Below are 17928 nucleotides of genomic sequence, written 5' to 3' on the forward strand. Positions count from 1 at the left end.
ACATTTGGCCTGTCTAGACTGAACCAAATGTCAGAAAACCCCCTTCTTTTGGAAGACCCCTTATTCCTCGTATAACGAGGAATACAGGGTTACCGAAAGAGCATGTTTGCTCTTCCACCAAAAAATCAGGAGAACAAACACACCCCTGGATGCAGAAGAGTTTTTCCGGGATATCTCTGGAACCCTGAAAAAACTCCTGCAGTCTAGCCGTACCCTCACTGGGCTGTGACAGGATGTGTGGGCTCTGGGGTGGGAATGAGGGATTTGGGTGTGGGAAGGGGTGAGAGGAACAGGGGAAACTCTGGGAGGAAATTTGGATGCAGGAGGAGGTGGAGAAGGGGACCCTGGCTCAGGGAGGGGGCTCCAGGCTGCAGAGTGTTGGGATCAGATGGATTTGAGGGTGCAGGAATTTGGGTTGGGGTATGTGAGGGGCTATGGGAAGGGGGGTCCAATGTCTGATAGGCTCAGATCTAGGGTCTGGGTGGGGGTCCAAGAGTGTTAAAATGCTGCAGCCCGATGGGGGCTTGGCCCCAATTGGGGGTTTGTTGGCCAGGCTTCATTTTTAAATAAAAGACTATGTCAAACACAACATGTTTCTGCATTGTCTTTATTTCTGAGAAGGGCAGGGAACCTGTTTTAATGTGGCCCCAGCTGTGCTGGTGGGGGCAGGGGACATAGTGCTGGGGAAGGGTGCTAGTGGGTGCTGGGGCAGAGGACAGCATGGCAATGCAGGCAGGGGACAGGGTCCTGGGGTGAGGGCAGGGTGCCAGTGGGCAAGAGGGGACAGGGAGTGGAAGGACAGGGGACAGGGTTCTGCAGCAGGGGATAGGGTGCCAGCGGGAGCAGGGAGTCCCCTACACTCGCCTCCTCCCAGGACTCCGTCTCTCTCCCTCCCTCACCCCGCGGAGCAGGCAAGCCCCAGGTCACGCCTCCTCCAGGGCTGACTCCTCCTTCCCGCAGAGAAGGGTGCACCTGGGCTGAATGCCATGGCCAGCTGTCCGGTCAGCTGCTCCTCTTTGCTTCAGCCCAGCTGCACCGCGCTCAGCCCGGGGAGGCTGCACCTGGCTCCAGCTAGGCTGGAGCAAAGAAGAAGGGCTTCCCGACAGCAGGAGCACGGCGCAGCCTCCCTGGGCTGAGCTCAGGGCAGCTGGGTTGGAGCAAAGAGGAGCGGCTGCCCGGCCAGCTGGCCATGGTGCTCAGCCAGGGTGCACCACACTCCACGCGAGCTGGAGTGGAGGGAAAGCCGCCCGATCAGCTGGAACGCGGCGCAGCCTCCTCCGGCTGAATGCTACAGCCAGCTGGCCGGGGTGTTTCAGCCTTCCCAACCCAGCAGATCCCACTATGCCTCCCAGCTACTCACCTGTGCTACTGCTCCATGAGTAGCTTCTCTGCAAATCGAGTGCACCAATTGAAAATTAGCGCACAGACACGCAGCTCAGAGGGAGCTGAAGTTTGTCTCATAGAGCCCCTGCGATCGACCGGTAGATCGCGATCTCCTGGCTGGTGACCATGGAGCTGAGGGAAAGCTGATGGGTGCAGAAAAGCACTGGGATCAGACAGAGGCATCTCTTAGGGGAGGTTCTATTCATAGAGATGCTCTATGTTCTAGTCGGAAGGAGAGGGTGGAAGTATGGGTCAGAAACATTCATGTGGAAAAGAATCTCACACGTCAGGAATTGGCAAACATGAATGGAGACAAATTTTCGAATTGCTTAACACAAACGCCTCAAGTCTAAAGAATACGATGGGTGAACTAGAGTGCCTTGTTTTAAGGGAGGCTATTGACATACTGGGCATCATGGAAACTTCATGGAAGAAGGACAATCAATGGGACACGGTCATACCAGGGTCCAAAATAGCACAGAGGGACAGAACAGGTCATGCTGGTGGGGCAGGGACACTGCATGAAAGAAACTGTGGAATCAAAGTAAAAATCTTAAATGAACCAAACGGTTCCATAGAATCTCTATGGGTAGTCATCCCATGCTCCTAGAACTAGGATCGCAGTAGGGAGATATTACCCACACCTGACCAGGGCAGTGATAGTGACTATGAAAGGCTCAGGGAGATGAGAGAGGCCATAAACATAAAAACTCATTAATCCTGGGGATTTCAACTGTGCCCATAGTGACTGGGTCCACGACACCTCGGGACGGGATGAAGAGAGAACATGTCTTGATGCCTTAAAGGACTGCGTCTTGGAGCAGCTGGGTCTGGAACTCACAAGGTGAGGGGCTGGTCTTGATTTTGTCAGGGCCCCTACCAAGAGGTGAACTGAGACGGTTGCCACAGGTGCTTGACTGTGGGGGGGCGCCACTAGGACCCAGAGGGTAGAAAATGGTTCTGCTGCTGATGCCTATGGAGGTAGCAGAGCAGTCCCAGGAGAGGAGTGAAACAGGAAGGAGGCAGAATTGAGACCTTTCAAAGTTTTGGCCCAAGCAAAGGAGCATGGTGGGGGCCTATTGAGCTCCCTGCCTCAGGTGCAAAAATGTTGTGGACGGTCCCTGGATTGTGTCCTAACTGGAAGGCAGGATCTGGTCCAAGAGATAAATACAGCTGGACCGCTTGGAAGCAGCGACCATAAGGTCATAAAATATCCCCTCCCTCTGGTGGGAAAAACATCTCGCCAGCCCGAGACTGTGGCATTTAATTTCAGAAAGGGGAACTAGACAAAAAGGAGGAGGCTAGTTAAACACAAGTTGAAAGGTACAGTGATAAGGGACAGGCAAGTATCAGAGGGGTTGCCGTGTTAGTCTGGATCTGCAAAAGAGACGAGGAGTCCTGTGGCATCTTATAGACCAACAGATTTATTGGCGCATAAGCTTTCGTGGGCAAAGACCCGCTTTGTCAGATGTGTGCAGACAGTTTATTGGGCTGAGTAGGAGGGTTCTGTCGGCCTCCCAAACTCTCGCTCGGTGCCAGGCGATTTCGGTCCCGGCTGGCTGGGATCCGCTCGCAGGACGGGCTGCGGAGCCTCGTGGGGCCGCAGGGTGAAGGCCAAAGGGGTCACATCGTGCAGCAGAAGCCAAATCCGCGGTTCCCAGGGCAGCAGTTATAGCAGAAGCGACAAACGAAACCCGGAGGCTCCTGGAAGGGATGGAGAGACCAGAGTGAGGCCTGCCCGTCACCTAGCCCCGAGTGGAGGGGGGGAAGGGGTAGTGGTTTCAAGTGGTGAGATCACTGTGTGGAGAAAAGGGGGCCGGGTTATGTTCGCACAGATTGGCCACTGCTGCCCCCTGCTGGACAGGAATGATGCTTCTAGGTAGCACCCTGCCCTGAGATACTGATGTCTTTAACCCATGCCGTAGTGTTGGTCTTGAACTGTGGAACTCATGGCCACAGGAAATGGTGAGGTGCACTCACAGGATTCCCTCCCGCAGGGTTTCCGGGCATGAGCCTGTGGGACTTCCTGCCCCTGGACGTTAACGCAATCCACAGATCCCCCACTATAGACCTTAATCTGCTGAACCAGCAGCCACAGCAAGTTACTGGTTTAGCCCCCAGCTCACACCACACCCTCCCCTCCCCCAGCCATCCCAGAAGAGACACAAGCGGAGGCCCGGCCTGCCACTCACCGCTTCCCTCTTCACCAGCCCCTTGGACTCGCCTCGTCCTTCCTCCTCGTGGTGGGACGCCTGGCAGAGGGAGAGAGCAGGGGTCACTCGTGCCCCTCGGTGTGTTTGCCCAGCAGCCCCTGCTCCGGAGGGGTCCCAGGGAACATAATGCCCGTCTCCAAAGCGCATCCTGAGTGCACAGCTGGGCTCTGTCCCCAGTGCTTGCAGAGCTGCGGGGGCTAGTGGTCAGAGCAGGGTTGTAACCCTAAATCTGGGAGGGGAAGGAAGCCCTCAGCATTAGAGCAGTGGGGTTGGGGAGGGGTGAGAGGCAGCATGGGCTCAATTCCAATCACAGCTCTGCTGCTGACTTGCTGTGGGTTGCCTGGGCAGTGCCTCAGTTTCCCCTTCCAGCCTTTACTGCATGGAAGCCCTTTGGGGCTGGGCCAGGCTGTCTCTGCCGGTGGGGGCAGCACCTGACACATGCGGACTAGACCCGGCTCCCCACTCACCCCCACCAGGGACGCTCCACGGGCTCCCTCGGCACAAAGCAGGGCCACGCCCAGGAGCAGGGCAGCCAGCGTCTGGACTCGCATCTTCTCTCAGCGTTGGGTCTCCTCCGGGAGCAGGTGAATGGGGCCGGGAGCCACAGGGGCCTGGATTTATACCCTCTCCCGGTGCCCTCGTTCCAGGGGAGCTGTTGACGGGAGGGGAGGGGGGTTCCAGTAAGGCAGAGGCTGGAGCAATCGTTCAGCTTTGATCCAAGTCCTTATGGGAAAGTGTCCTGGGGTTACACAACATGGGACCTTTTTACCAAACCCTCCTGCCCGTAACCAGGTGACAACACCCATCCCCCGGCCAGTCCTGGCTCCCAGCCCCTGCTCTGCCCCACAGGAGCTCCCAAAGTGGGCTAGAAGTTCCCAGATTGCCAATTTCGCCTGGATGTATTCCTGGAATCTTCAGTTCCCCCTTCCTGGAGGCATCCTGGCAGGCTGGGAGCCCAGAGAACCCAGGAGTCCTGGCTCCCAGCCCGGCTCTGACCCGTTACCCTCCCTCCTCGCCCAGCGCTGTGCTGGAACCCAGGGCCCTGACTCCGATTCCCGTTAACGCCCTTTCCCACCTCTCCAGTCTGGGCTCAGCTTTGGAGGACGCAGGCCAGTGTGTTCAGACTTTGCCCACAGATTTCGACTGAGTCCACGTTCAGCTGGGTGAGCTTGGAAAGGTTCCCAGAGGCGCTTCCCAGCCACCTCGCAGTGCTGTGGACACGGGCACCTCATGGGAAGGTGTGTGTGTGGGGGGGGGGGGGCAGCTCTGTGCCCCCAGAAGGGGCCAGGCCTCAGGCAGACGGGTCAGGGCTTATGGCCGTTGGCCCTTAGTGCCGCCTGGAGCACAGAGCTGGGCCCTTCCCCCCACCCCTCAAAGCCGCACGGAGGGTGCTCCGGAGGCAATTCAAGGGGGGCCAGGTCTCCACAGTAACAGCAGTGGTGTCCAGGAGGTGCAGGCCCCTTGGAAACGCCAGGCCCTGGGGACACTGCCCCTTTGCCCTCCTCCCCGACCTGTCAGCGGGCCTGGCTGGGGGGCTTGTTGTGCCACAGAGACCCCAATTGCTCCAGCTCTGTTCTGCAGGCTCTGGGCAAACCTCTCCTGTGCAGAGGCTGCGCCAGGTGCCTGTAACCAGTCAGGGCAGGGCAGGGGAGGAGGGTTGGAGGAGACCTGAGGCGGCTCCAGACCAGCCCCCCCGCTCCAAGTGGGGTGAAACCGGCTCTCACCCTGGGCCGGGTTGGATTCTAGTGTGAGAACAGGCCCCAGTGCCTGCCCCCGCCAGCTGGAGCAGCAGGGCAGGGGGCGCAGGGCTCGGCCGCGCACACCGGGGTCCGGCCTCAGAGGGGACGTGCAGCCCCCAGCTCTGCGGCTCCTCCAGACACTGACAGTCCCACTCTGAGCCTCCGGGTCCCGCCACGAGTGGGGCCGGTCCCGCTCCTAGGCCAGGGGTCCGGAGTCCTGACTCCCAGCTCGATCCCACTCCCCTACCCGAGCTGGGGCTAGTCCAGCCTCCCTCCCCAGCCTCCTTGGGCCCTGCTCCCCTGGCCAGTTTCCCCATCCCCCGCCGTACACCCCCACCCTCATCAGCAGCCCCCCGGCCCCACTCAGGGGATGCGCAGGGGGATTACTGGCTTCTGATGTGAACATGCCAAACACCGTAGGCTCGGCTGTTCTCTGTGGGCACCGGGTCGTGTCCGAAGGGGGCCGAGCCAGGCTCTCTCGAAGGCGGAGGAGTCGCAGAGTCTGTTTGCACTGAGCCGCGGTGGGTTCGGAGTCAGGGGAATTGGCTTAGGACTGGTATTTCCAGGGTGTGCTTCTGGGAAATTGCCAACGGTCTTGGGCGGCCTGTTGTGAAAGGGCTGACACTTCACGGACAGCGCACGGCCGGTGTGCCACGCCACGGCAGAGGAGCGTCGCTGGGAACGCTCAGAGCAGCACGGGAGCCAGGGCTGCTGCCTAAAAGGGACTGAGTCCTGCCTGCTCAGGTGACTTGCCCATGTGACAAACTCCATCTTGGGACAGACTTTCACATGGCGAGAGCAAGGAGATTCCCTCCTAAGAACATCAGAACGGCCAGATTGGGTCAGACCAGAGATCCATCCCACCCAGTGTCCCGTCTGCCGACAGTGGCCAATGCCAGCTGCCCCAGAGGGAGGGAACACAACAGGGAATCCTCACGTGATCCCTCCCTTGTCACCCATTTCCAGACAAACAGAGGCTACAAACACCATTCCTATCCATCCTGGCTCATAGCCATTGATGGGCCTAACCTCCATGAATCTAGATAGCTCTTTTTTAAACCCTGTTACAATCCTAGCCTTCACCACATCCTCTGGCAAGGAGTTCCACAGGTTGACTGCGGATTGAATGAAAAACAACTTCTTTTTGTTTGTTTTAAACCTGCTGCCTATTAATTTGATTTGGTGACCTCTGGTTCTTATCTTGTGGGAATAAGTAAAAAATTTTTCCTTATTCACTTTTTCCACATCAGTCATGATTTTAGAGACCTGTATCATATCCTCCCTTAGTCTCCTGTTTTCTAAGCTGAAAAGTCCAAGTCTTTTTAATCTCTCTTCTTATGGGACTCGTTCCAAACCCCTCATCATTTTTGTTGCCCTTTTCTGAACCTTTTCCAATGCCAATAGATCTTTTTTGAGATGAGGCGACCACATCGGTACACAGTGTTCGACATGTGGGAGTCCAATGGTTTTATATAGAGGCAATAAGATATTCTCTGTCTTATTCCCTAGCTCTTTTTAAATGACTAACATTCTACTTGCTTTTCTGACTGCCACTGCACACGGAGTGGATGTTTTCAGAGAACTATCCACAAGGACTCCAAGATCTCTCTCTTGAGTGGTTATAGCTAAATTAGTCCCCATTAAATTGTATGCATAGTTGGGATTATGTTTTCCAACGGGCATTACTTTACATTGATCAACAGTAAATTTCATTTGCCATTTTGTTGCCCACTCAGTTTGGTGAGATCTTTTTGAAGCTCTTCACTGTCTGCTTTGGGCTTAACTATGTGGAGCAGTTTGGTATCATCTGTGCAAGGGCATAGAAGGGTCCCGGGAGGTTCCTCTAGTTTTGCCTTCATTCAAGCTCATCACTTCTGAAGCATCTTTGCCAAGAACCAAGCCCAAAAAGACGGGTGACCCACCGGACAAGAGACCTATGCCAGTCTGATAAAAGAGCGGATTGTACCATCTCTGCTCCAAGCCTGCCCCAAGAGCTTTGCAATCGGTGTGTGTCAGTGGATTCCTTGCACAACTTTACTCTCACCTTTTATTGCTGTCTCTTACAAATAAGCCTTTAGGTTTTAGATGCTAAAGGATCAGGCCAGCGAGCTCTGTGGGGTACGATCGGGACTTTGGCTGCTCTTTGGGATGGGGAAAGACCTGTTCGGAGTTGGTGAGATTGTGAAATCTGGGTTTGTTTAATCTGCAGAAGAGTGAGGGGGGATTTGAGAGCAGCCTGCGACTCCTTGAAGGGGGGTTCCTAAGAGGCTGGAGAGAGGCTGTTCTCAGTGGGGGCAGGTGGCAGAACAAGGCACAATGGTCTCCAGTTACAGTGGGGAAGGTCTAGGTTGGATATTAGGAAAAACTGTTTCCCTAGGCGGGTGGGGAAGCCCTGGGCTGGGTTCCCTAGGGAGGGGGTGGAATCTCCATCCCTAGAGGTGTTTAAGTCCCAGCTGGACAAAGCCCTGGCTGGAATGGTTGAGTTGGGTTGGTCTTGCCTTGGGAAAGGGGCTAGATTCAACATCTGAGGTCTCTGCCCGCCCTGGGCTTCCGGGATTGGTTTTTGGGACCTCTCACCTGTGTAAGGAGCGATGCTGGTGCTGGTGCAGATAAAGCTGGGGTGTCTGAGGGGTTGCTTGTCTACACTAGCTCGTTAGTTCGAGCTAGGTAGGATAATGAGGGCAAGCGGAGTTGGAAATGAAGCCCAGGTTTTAAATATCCCGGGCTTCATTCACAAGTGCTCTGTGGGGCTGGTTTGGAGAACCCCCAGCACTGGGCTGTAAGTAGCCCTGGCTCTAAGCCAGTGGTTCTTAAACTGTGTGCCACGAAGCAGTCAGAGGTGGAGAACAACAGAGTTCAAAATGGCTGCCCCCTTTTTTACTCAATAACTGCCCTTCTGACCTTTTTTTTTCCTCAACAAAAGAATCCTTGGTGTTCCTCATTAAAAAAATTTATTATTTCGTGTCCCTCAGTCTTAAAAAGTTTAAGAAACACTGCTGTAAGCAATTTGCCCTGAGCTGATCCTGTCAGTGGCATCCCCAGAAACCTAACTTGTGATGGGGAGGGGGGTAAAAAATACGGGACAATGGACCTGTTTATTAGAAAAAGTTGGGACACCTGCAGGAGGCATGAGGAGGAAAGTTCCTTTAAATCAGGACATATGGTCACTCTACCCCAACCCAAAGCTCCCCTGATCTCCAAAGTCCTCATCCCCAGCCCCCCAGATCCTGCACCCCCAGACGCAGCCCTCACCCCGTCCCATGCCCACCCTCTTGCTTCAACCCCCAGCCACCTCTCGCACACTTAACCCTCATTTTTGGATGCACCCCAGAGCCTAGGGCACCCCACAACCTCCATCAGCCCCGGGCCTCCCGCAGAGTTAATCTGTTCTGGCTGCCTCCCTCCGGGATGTCTCCAGGAACTGAAGATTAAGAATTAACGAACAATTCAGGCATGTGATGTAACCTACAGGAAACAGGTACCCCTGGAATTTCCACCCCACTCTGGGGGCTCCTGTGGGGCAGAGGGGCAGAGCAGGGGCTGGGAGCCAGGACTGGCGGGGGACGAGTGTTGTCACCTGGTTACGAGCAGGAGGTTTTGGTAAAATGTCCCATGTTGTGTAACTCCAGAAGTCTTTCCCGAAAGCGGCCAGTAGGTAAACAACGATTGCACCAGCCCCTGCCCTACTGGAACCCCCCTCCCTTCCCCTCCCTAGCTCCCCTGGCACGAGGGCACCAGACTAGGGTATAAATCCAGGCCCCTGTGGCTCCCGGCCCCATTCACCTGCTCCCGGAGGAGATCCAACGCCGAGAGAAGATGCGAGTCCAGATGCTGGCTGCCCTGCTCCTGTGCGTGGCCCTGCTTTGTGCCGAGGGAGCCCGCGGAGCGTCCTTGGATGGGGTGAGTGGGGAGCCGGGTCCAGTCCCGGTGTGTCAGGTGGGGGCAGTGAGAACCTGCCCCAAGGGCTTCCCATGCAGTAAAAGGGAAACTGAGGCACTCCCTGGGGGACTCACAGCAGGTCGGCAGCACAGCTGAGAATGGAATTGAGCCCTCCTGCCTCTCAGCCCCTCTTCCACCCCCATTGCTCTCACACTGTGGGCTTCCCTCCCCTCCCAGAGCCAGGGATACAACCCTGCGCTGATCACTAGCCCCCACTTCCCTGCCAGAGCTGGGGACAGAGCCCAGCTGTGCGCTCCGGACATGCTTTGGAGATGGGCGTTATGTTCCCCGCAACCCCTCCCGAGCAGGGGCTGCAGGGCAAAGACACCGTGGGGCACCAGTGACCCCTGCTCTCCTGCCATGCCAGGACCCGGAGTCCCAGCTTGTGGAGGAAGGACGAGGCGAGTCGAAGGGGATGGTGAAGAGAGAAGCGGTGAGTGGCAGGCAGGGGCTTGGCTTGTGCTGGGACTGGTGGGGAAAGGGAGGGGCACGGTGTGAGCCAGGGGCAATCCAGAAACTTTCCGTGGCAGGTGGTTCAGGAGATTAACGGTTGAAATATCCCACAGAATCGAAGCATTAATATCCCATGGCAGGGAGTCCCACAGGCTAACCCTGGGAAATCCTGCGGGAGGGGTCCCTTTGGACACACCCTAACACACCCTGTGGCAATGAGTTCCACAAATCCAAACCACCACTATCCCATGGCTTAGCCCCAACAATAGCTCAGGGCAGGATCTCATCAACAAACTGCTCTCCTGGCCAGCAGAGGGCAGTGGTGGTCAGTGGTCATAGCCCTTTCAGGCAGGGCTGGGCGAGATGCCGGCCCCTAACACTTGGGTCCGGCCTGTGGACTGCATCTGGCAGCTTCTATTTGTAGCCTGCTGCCCGTGCACCCGAATTTCCAAGCAGTAGCTCAGCCAGATCCTATTGAAATGGCTCCCAGCTCTGGGTCGCCGCGCTACCCCCGGGGGGACCAGAGCCGCGAGCCCTGTAAACAGCTGCAGCTGCCCCGGGCGGCGGCCAGGCAACGCAGCAGTAGGGGGCTGGGAACGGCAAGGCCTTTGCTGGGTTTTTAATTCAAAGCCTCCTGCCCCAGACAGCTGTGGCGGAAGTCTCCTCCCCAGCCCCGCCCCTTCTGCCCCTGGCCCCGCCTCTTCCAGGGGTGGAGTCGGCCCCTGGCTACCTACAAAGATCCATGAGGTGCCACTCCTGGGAATAACACTGCAAGGAAATGTCCTGGCAGGGATGAGGGAGCCGGGCTGGGAGCCAGCAGGTCTGGCTGTTCCCGTTAGTTGTGGGAGGGAAGTGGGGTCTGGTGGTTAGAGCGGAGGGTGAGGGGCCTGGGCGAAGGAATCGGGGGCGCGGTGACGGGCCTCACTCTGGTCTCTCCATCCCTTCCAGGAGCCTCGGAGGTGTCGCTTCTGCTGCAACTGTTGTCCCGGGATGATGGGCTGTGGGATCTGCTGCCCTTTCTGATCCCCTTTGCCCATCGCGGATCCCGACCAGCCGGGGCCGAAATCACCCGGCTCCGAGTGATGGGTTCAGGGGGGCGGGGGACACGAACGCAGCCCAATAAAGTGTCTGCCTAGACCTGCCCTTTGCCTCTTTTTCTCATATGCCCTGTGCTTGGGGGCTGCCCCGCCCTTGCAGCACAGCGCCCCCTAGTGCGGCGTGGGCACCCCGGACTGCCAGGGGAGAGCTTTGGAGCACAGCGGCCCTTAGTGCGGGGTGGGAGCAGGAGTGGGGTGTAGAGTTACCAGATGGCTCAGAAAAAATACCGGACACACTTGATCTCAGATGGGGGGGTGGGGAACTGGCCGGCGGGAAACAGGGCTGGCTGGGGGGGGGGGATCCTAGGGGTGAGGGGTTGGGGAGGGACTGGCTGGCGGAAAGCAAGGCTGACCAGGAGGGGGCCAGGGGGAGCTGGGCAAAAGAATCAGCCGGCGGGGAGTGGGACTGACTCGGGTGCACCAGGGCGCTGCCCATCCCGCGCACTGTCCTGGTGAAGCACAAGCAAGTCCTGCCCCAAGCCCCGCCCCCCTCACGTAGTTGCATATCGCCTGGCTGGTAGATATGCTCACTCAGCAGGAGCGTGTCGACCAGCCAGGCAGTTCCCAACTAGGTATTGATACTCCTAATAATATTAAAAGTGTCCTAATTAGAAAATACTCGACATTTTATATGTCCGGTATTTTCTCAATTTGTTTCCCGGACAGGATCCTCAAATATTGGACTGTCCAGTTTAAAACCGGACTCCTGGCAACCCTGAGGGAGGGGGCTGCATAGGGGCAGGGCCACCTCCAGATGGGTGCCAGGCCCTGGACAACCCCTGAATCTGCCCCAGGCGCGGCCTCTTCTCACCCCTGCTCCACCTTTGCCCTGCCGACTTACTACGCCCATTCCCTAAGCCCCCACAGCTAGCAGGCAGAGAGCAGCCACAAGCCTTGGCAGGCAGCCCCGGGTTCCCATCCCACCAGCCATGTCTCAAAGGGAGCTCCATAGGGCTGGCCCCTGTGACAGACCGGGCCGGGTCTGGGAACAGCTTAGGGCATCCGCTCAGGGCGAATTGCTCAAAACCAGGGCTCCTTACAGCCCCAAACTGGAGACCTTCGCAAACAGGCCACAAACCAGTCACAATAAGCGCTTGAGCTGCCACTCCGGTCAGCAGGAAGCCTCACGAGCAAAACCCCTCAGATACCCCAGCTCTCCCTGTGCCACAATCAGCCCCGGGCCTACCCCAAATGGGTCTTTCCGGTCCCAAAGAACCAGCCACAGTTCCCAGGGCAAGTTACACTTTGGACCTTACCCACAAGATCACGCTGGGCCGATCCTTTAGAATCTAAAATATAAAGGTTTGTTACTAAAAGAAAGAAAAGCAGGCGAGTGAGGTTGTGAAGGAGAATACGTTACATGCACCAATCACCAGGTTCTCAATGCAGGCTCTCAGCAGAGATGTTAGAACTAATCGCTTAAAAGTCTCTGGTGCTCATCCTATGTCAGGATGGGCCAACGATTCTTCCCGGCTCGCTGTCCCTCGCAAGGCTGCATCTGGAATCAGTAGCAGAATTGAAGGCCAGATGGAGTCTGCCTCATGGCATGTTACATCCATCCCTGGTATCATCCAAGCTGGAGCAGGTCACATGGCCCAGTGACCTATCCCTGTGCCCCATGTCAGCAGCCATGACACTGGCTGGTTTGCAGGTCCCAGACACGTTCCTCAGGTGTGCATTGGGCACCTTGAGAGTCTTGTCCCTGGAGCCTGGCTAATTAGCACAGTCACTGACCGATTGCTGGCCCATTGCTCTGTCTCAGACAGAGAATCTTCCAGCATCATCACAGAGCCCATATTTATAACTCCACATACAGATATCACGAGTAACATACATAAAAGCAGTACAACATCAGCTTTCATTTGACATCTCACATGGCCCCCTTTGTACAGACTTTGGGGCAACCTCCACCCTTGGGTGCTGCAGTGCCCTGTCTGATCCCCTTAAAATCCAGTAACGTGACAGCCCCCCGACTCCGCTGGGCCGGCCGTTCGAGCACCACGCGCCTCGGCTTGTTAGAAACCATCATGGAATTTCAGGCCTGAATTCGCTGCAGGCCAGTTTCTGTGCCTGGGGGCCTTAGCAAAATCACTTCTCTCCCTCCCTGGCAGTCACCCCTCCAACGCGTGGGAGGTTCTGTGCTGGGCGCGCCAGCGGCAGCCCTGGGGAGCTGGACTGGAAGTCACACACCTTGCCGCCTTGCTACTGGGCCGAGGCAAGGACCAGGCTGTCTGTCTCGAGGAGAGGGGCTGCTCCAGCCAGGGTGCAAGCCAGGGCCTCTGTGTGCCCAGGGGTCTGCGCTGGAAGGGGGGCGGGGTCAGAGCTGTAGGGACAGAGGGAACTGGGCAAGAGGGGCCTGTGGCTCTGTACCAGTGAGGGAGGTGCAGGCGGGAGGCCGGGGTAGATGGGCCCGTAGGCTTCCTGTGGCTGGAGCTTTCCCTGTGGCAGCTCTGAGGTGTTTGTATCACACCTGCCCTCAGCCATTTGTTGGTTCGGCTGAACAAGCTCTTTGAGTCTCCTGCCATCAGGTAGGTTTTTCATTCCTCTGATCACCCTGGTATCCCCTCTCGGCACCTGGGCCAGCTTGAATTCATCTTCCTGGGGTCTCACCAGTGTTGGGCAGGGTGGTACTAGCACGTCTCTGTCACTGCTGGAAATCCCTTGCACGTAGCTGTTTGTGTGGCTCCCTTGACCCGGTGGCCAGAGGCCAGTACCCCCAGGTCCTCCGCCCCCTCTGCTGCGTCTGACTGAGAGCAAAAGTTCTTCCTAGTCCCTCCTAGCATGCTGACCTCGTCCCGATCCTCTGCCTCGACAATGTGGTCCTGCAGCCCAGCCGCTCCGTGCAGCCTGGCGCCAGCCCCTACGTGACTGGCCCACGCCCGCTCTCTGTACTGGGGCAATGAAAAGACGGTTGGGGCACGAGGCTTAGGGTGCACAGTGAGATGGGGACCCAGAACTGAACTGCCAGATCCTGCCCCCCCCCATGTGCCCCGTTGCAGTTTCAGACAATCTATATCTTCGTACCTGCACCCGAGGGGGACTCACCAGGCCACAAGGCATGGGGGGGGGGCTCCATGCTCCCAGAAGGGGCGTGGCTTTGGGCGGAAGGAGAGGGGCTGGGGCCGATGGCCCTCAGCACGGCCCACAGCGCACCTTGCAGCCCCCCCCCCCCAGCCCTGAAGCGTGCCACGGGGCACTCCAGACCTGAGGGAACGGGCTCCGGCTCGGCTGTCACTACTCCAGCCGCTGCGGCAGCTGGGAGCCCGGTGCCCCTTTGAAGCACCAGCTTGCACACCCCTCCCCCCATGTGCACGTGCACTCCCCCTCGTGCACCCACACGCGCGTAACAAGCATCAGACAAGGTGCTTTCCAGCCCGTGCCCCTCAGCTCACCCCTCCTCCGCAGTCAGCCAGCGCACAGGCCCCGGGGCCAGCCTGTTCTCTGCCGGGCCTGGCCGTTGGGACGGTGTGTTCTCTCCCCGGGACACTGCGCTGATGGGCCGAGATAAGGCGCAAAGCAGTGCCCCTGGCTGGGCCGCGGGGTCTCCCACCCATCTCCGACAGGGTATAAATACAGGCTGCTGAGGCTCCAGCCTCTGGCCAGAGACTCCAGGGGAACCGCTCCACCCAAGCTCCCAGCGGGGTCATGAAGCTAATCATCTTGGCTTTTCTGCTGCTCCTCCTTCATGCCCAGGGCAGCCAGCAACCGTCGCTAGCCATGGTAGAGCCTTCAGAGCTGCGCCTGGTGCTGAGCAATGAAGAAAAAAACCTGCTATCGCTGCCGGCTAGTGAAGCTGCTCCCCTAGCTGGAGGGGTGGAGGTGCGTGTGGGTGGGCTAGGCCTATGGGGGGGTTGAAATCTGTGATGAGGCAGGGGCTGGAGGCGAGTGACAGATTCTAGCCAGAGTCTTTCTCTTCCAGGTCTCTGACGATCTGCACTTTGGTGCCAGCAGTGAACTGCAAAGTGCGCCGGTGAGTCCCAGATTTCGCCGCCACAGGGCCGGGTGTTGGCTGCACTGGCACCTCCGGGGGGGCCAAGACTCGAGCTGTGAGGGGGCAGATCTCCAGAACAGCGCAGGGCTGCTGACAGCTGGGTTGGGCTGGGGCCTTCCTGGTCAATGGGAGTGGGGCTTCTGCTGCTGAGATTTGCCCCCCATCTGGATAGAATCAGATCTGCTCTTGTGTGTGTTGGGGCAGGGAGGCAGGGCTCTGGGCCCCACCCCTGTGAGGGCAGCGGGGCTTAGTGGGTTGGGAGGGTTGGGAGCCAGGACTCCTGTGTTCCCTGCCCAACTCTGGGGAGGGCCCCTGGATCCGAGTCACATGGTACTGTCCGCTAGTGGGCAGGTGCGTTCATTACACACACTGGCTGCCTCAGCCTGGCATGTTCCACGCAGGTTCCTTCGGCCTGGCAGGCGGGGGAGTTCCTCAAGTTCTGCCGCTTCTGCTGCTTCTGCTGCAAGATCCACATGTGGGGCTGCGGAGTCTGCTGCCAGCCGAAGAGAGCTGCTGGGATCTGGCCTGAGCCCCCGGCCACCTAGGGGGGCGGGTGCCATTGTAGCACCACCCGAATGGGAGCAGACGGCCGGAGACGGCCCAGGCTGCCGCCTGCTCCAATGTTGGAAGTGGGAAGGCGGGGAGAGGGGGGGAGGCGATGTCTGTGACCAGTTCCAATAAATGCTTCGTGCTTAACTCTCCCTTATGTGCAAGAGTCATGACCATGAGGGTTAGCCAGCAGTCTGGGAACTAAGGGTCTGTCTACACTAGCCCCCTAGTTTGAACTAGGGAGGCTAATGTAGGCATTCGAAGTTGCAAATGAAGTCTGGGATTTAAATATCCCAGGCTTTATTTGCATCTTCCTGTCCAGGCACCATTTTTAAATCCCCCTAGACTGAACTAAGTCCTTAGTTCGAGTTAACTGTTACGTCTCGTGGAATGAGGTATAACAGTTAACTCAAACTAAGAACTTAGTTCGCGTTAACGTTTGACTGCCGCGTGTAGCCGCGGGCAGTTAGTTCAGACTAGGGGGATTTAAAAATGGTGCCCGGACAGGAAGATGCAAATAAAGCCTGGGATATTTAAATCCTGGGCTTCATTTACAACTTCGAATGCCTACATTAGCCTCCCTAGTTCAAACTAGGGGGCTAGTGTAGATGTACCCTAAGGGGTTAACCTTACCTAAGTCAGGTACATTCAGCCAATAGAAATGTAGGTAGGAATTTCAAACTGGGACAAAGGAATTTTGGGTTTTTCCCTCTCCTTTGTCCTGGGCAGTTTCTCTCCATCTGCTGAGGGAGTCGGACAGAATGTCTCCATCCAAGAATAGACTCTTCATTCTTCTGTAAGTATGGTAAAGTTTAGATACAGCCGTTAGGTTTTATTGTTTTATGGTTTGTGAAAAGGGAGCTGATGTCTGTGCATTTAAAAATGCTTGTTTGCTCTCTTTTGTAACTAAGCTCCTGGCCATGGTGGGTTTCTCCTCCATGAGTATATTACGTTGTTACTTTTCCATCTAGTCATTATGCTTGCAACAGGAATATTGTACTGATAATAAAAGTTCTTTCTCTTTTCTTTTCTTACCCTGGCACTGGTTATTTTTTGTGTCCTGGTTTGTACTTTAGGGGTGAGATTTCCCACGTGCTTTTCTTATCAATACTTGGGTGGTGGCAGCGGGATTTGATCCCCAAATCTAGGGTTTTAAGATTTTGGGGGGGAAGTTTTATACCAAACAAAGCCTGGCAGATAGGGTTTTGGGGTTCTTTTGCTGGCCCCCATTTCTGCATTTATTGTGCCAGAGTGGGGAAGGAGCCATGACAGCAAGCCACTGGCTGACTTGGGGGTGGGGGGGAGGGAAATGTGACACTGGCCCCTTTCCCTCTAGGGGGCGCTGGCCCCATCTAGGCCCCAGGGGGTGGGATTGGCTGACTCGGGGGAGGGGCAGGGGAAATGTGACATGGGCCCCTTCCCCTCTGGGGGCGCTGGCCCCATCTGGGCCCCAGGTGTGGGACTGGCTGACTCAGGGGTCAGGGACTGAGAACCCGGGTGGCACTTTCTAATGCTCAGATTTAAGGTTGAATCATGGGCAGCGACTGTCAGAACAGGGGAGAACGTCTGGTGCAAGAACAGAGGCGCCCGGTCTCAGGACAGCTGGGGTGGGAGGATGCTGCAAATCTCCTCCTGCTTGTTTCATTCCCAAGTGCAGTTCAGTTCCGCTCTGCTGCATGCTGAGCTCTGTTACCCGTTCAAGGAGGGCGCGTTCAGCCGGCTGCTAGGGGACCCGCAGCTCTCCCAGGGGGGTTGGGATCCAGGCATTTCTGGGGTCTGGCCTCAGCTTTGTCACTGATCTACATTGTGACCTTGGGTATGGACACTTCCCTGCTTTGTGCCTCAGTTTCCCTCTCATGCAACATGAAAAACTGACACACATGGTACCAGGGAAGTGTTATTCACAGAGGGTTAATCCAACAGTTGCCTTCCTCCACTGTCAGTTCCCTGGAACACTCTGAACGGACTAGCCGGTGTTACCTCTCTGCAAGGGGAGTTTAATCTCTGACAAACTTCCTGCACTGTTAGTGAACACAATGACAAGACAGGAGATTTATGGCCAGGCCCCAAGCCAGTGGGAAACACAATGACTACACCAGGCTGATTTGCACGTTGGGCCTCTGGTCCATGGCTAGGCTCCAGGAGGCTACGGTAAGACAATTAATAAAAATAAATTCCAAGGGAGCTATGGCCCATTGACCCCAATTGGGATCTGGCCCCATTGACTTCAATGGAGCTACAGCCCATTGACTCAGCTCGGACCTCCCCCATTGACTTCAATGGAGCTACAGCCTATTGACTCAGCTGGGATCTGCCCCTTTGACTCCAGTGGGGCTACAGGTCATGGACCTCAGCTGGGATATGCCCTCCACTTACCCCAATAGATCTACAATCCACTGATCCCAACTAGGATCTGTTCCATTGACTCGGAAGAATCCATGGCCCTTTAACCCCCAGCTGGGACTTGGCCCATTGACTCCGGTGGAGCTACAGCCCACTGACCTCAGCACAAAGAGTTCACACCTGTTTCAGGGCCCTGCTAGGTTTTAGAGCTGGAGCTCCAG

At 56.8% G+C, this 17928-nt stretch overlaps 3 long non-coding RNA genes across 5 annotated transcripts; 2 read left to right on the forward strand and 1 right to left on the reverse strand.

Annotated features, from left to right (window-relative positions):
• Window positions 1-2786: 2786 nt before the first annotated feature.
• On the reverse strand, window positions 2787-4220 carry LOC142819487 (uncharacterized). Its single transcript, XR_012897406.2, has 3 exons — window positions 4064-4220; window positions 3576-3635; window positions 2787-3087 (listed from the first exon to the last, which is right to left on the reverse strand). It is a non-coding gene; the product is annotated as an uncharacterized LOC142819487 (long non-coding RNA).
• A 1621-nt stretch (window positions 4221-5841) lies between these two features.
• LOC149521854 (uncharacterized) lies at window positions 5842-10864 on the forward strand. Of its 3 annotated transcripts, none has more exons than XR_016347705.1 (4): window positions 5842-5856; window positions 9051-9235; window positions 9642-9707; window positions 10676-10864. It is a non-coding gene; the product is annotated as an uncharacterized LOC149521854 (long non-coding RNA). The 3 variants fall into 3 exon arrangements; XR_016347704.1 differs by lacking the exon at window positions 5842-5856 and adding an exon at window positions 7326-7340; XR_016347703.1 differs by lacking the exon at window positions 5842-5856 and adding an exon at window positions 7494-7508.
• Window positions 10865-14391: 3527 nt separating this feature from the next.
• On the forward strand, window positions 14392-15626 carry LOC112547084 (uncharacterized). Its single transcript, XR_003090833.3, has 3 exons — window positions 14392-14643; window positions 14744-14794; window positions 15217-15626. It is a non-coding gene; the product is annotated as an uncharacterized LOC112547084 (long non-coding RNA).
• Window positions 15627-17928: the final 2302 nt, after the last annotated feature.

The sequence above is a fragment of the Pelodiscus sinensis genome, chromosome 22 (genome assembly GCF_052426305.1).
Source record: "Pelodiscus sinensis isolate ZL-2025 chromosome 22, ASM5242630v1, whole genome shotgun sequence".
Lineage (NCBI taxonomy): Eukaryota > Metazoa > Chordata > Testudines > Trionychidae > Pelodiscus > Pelodiscus sinensis.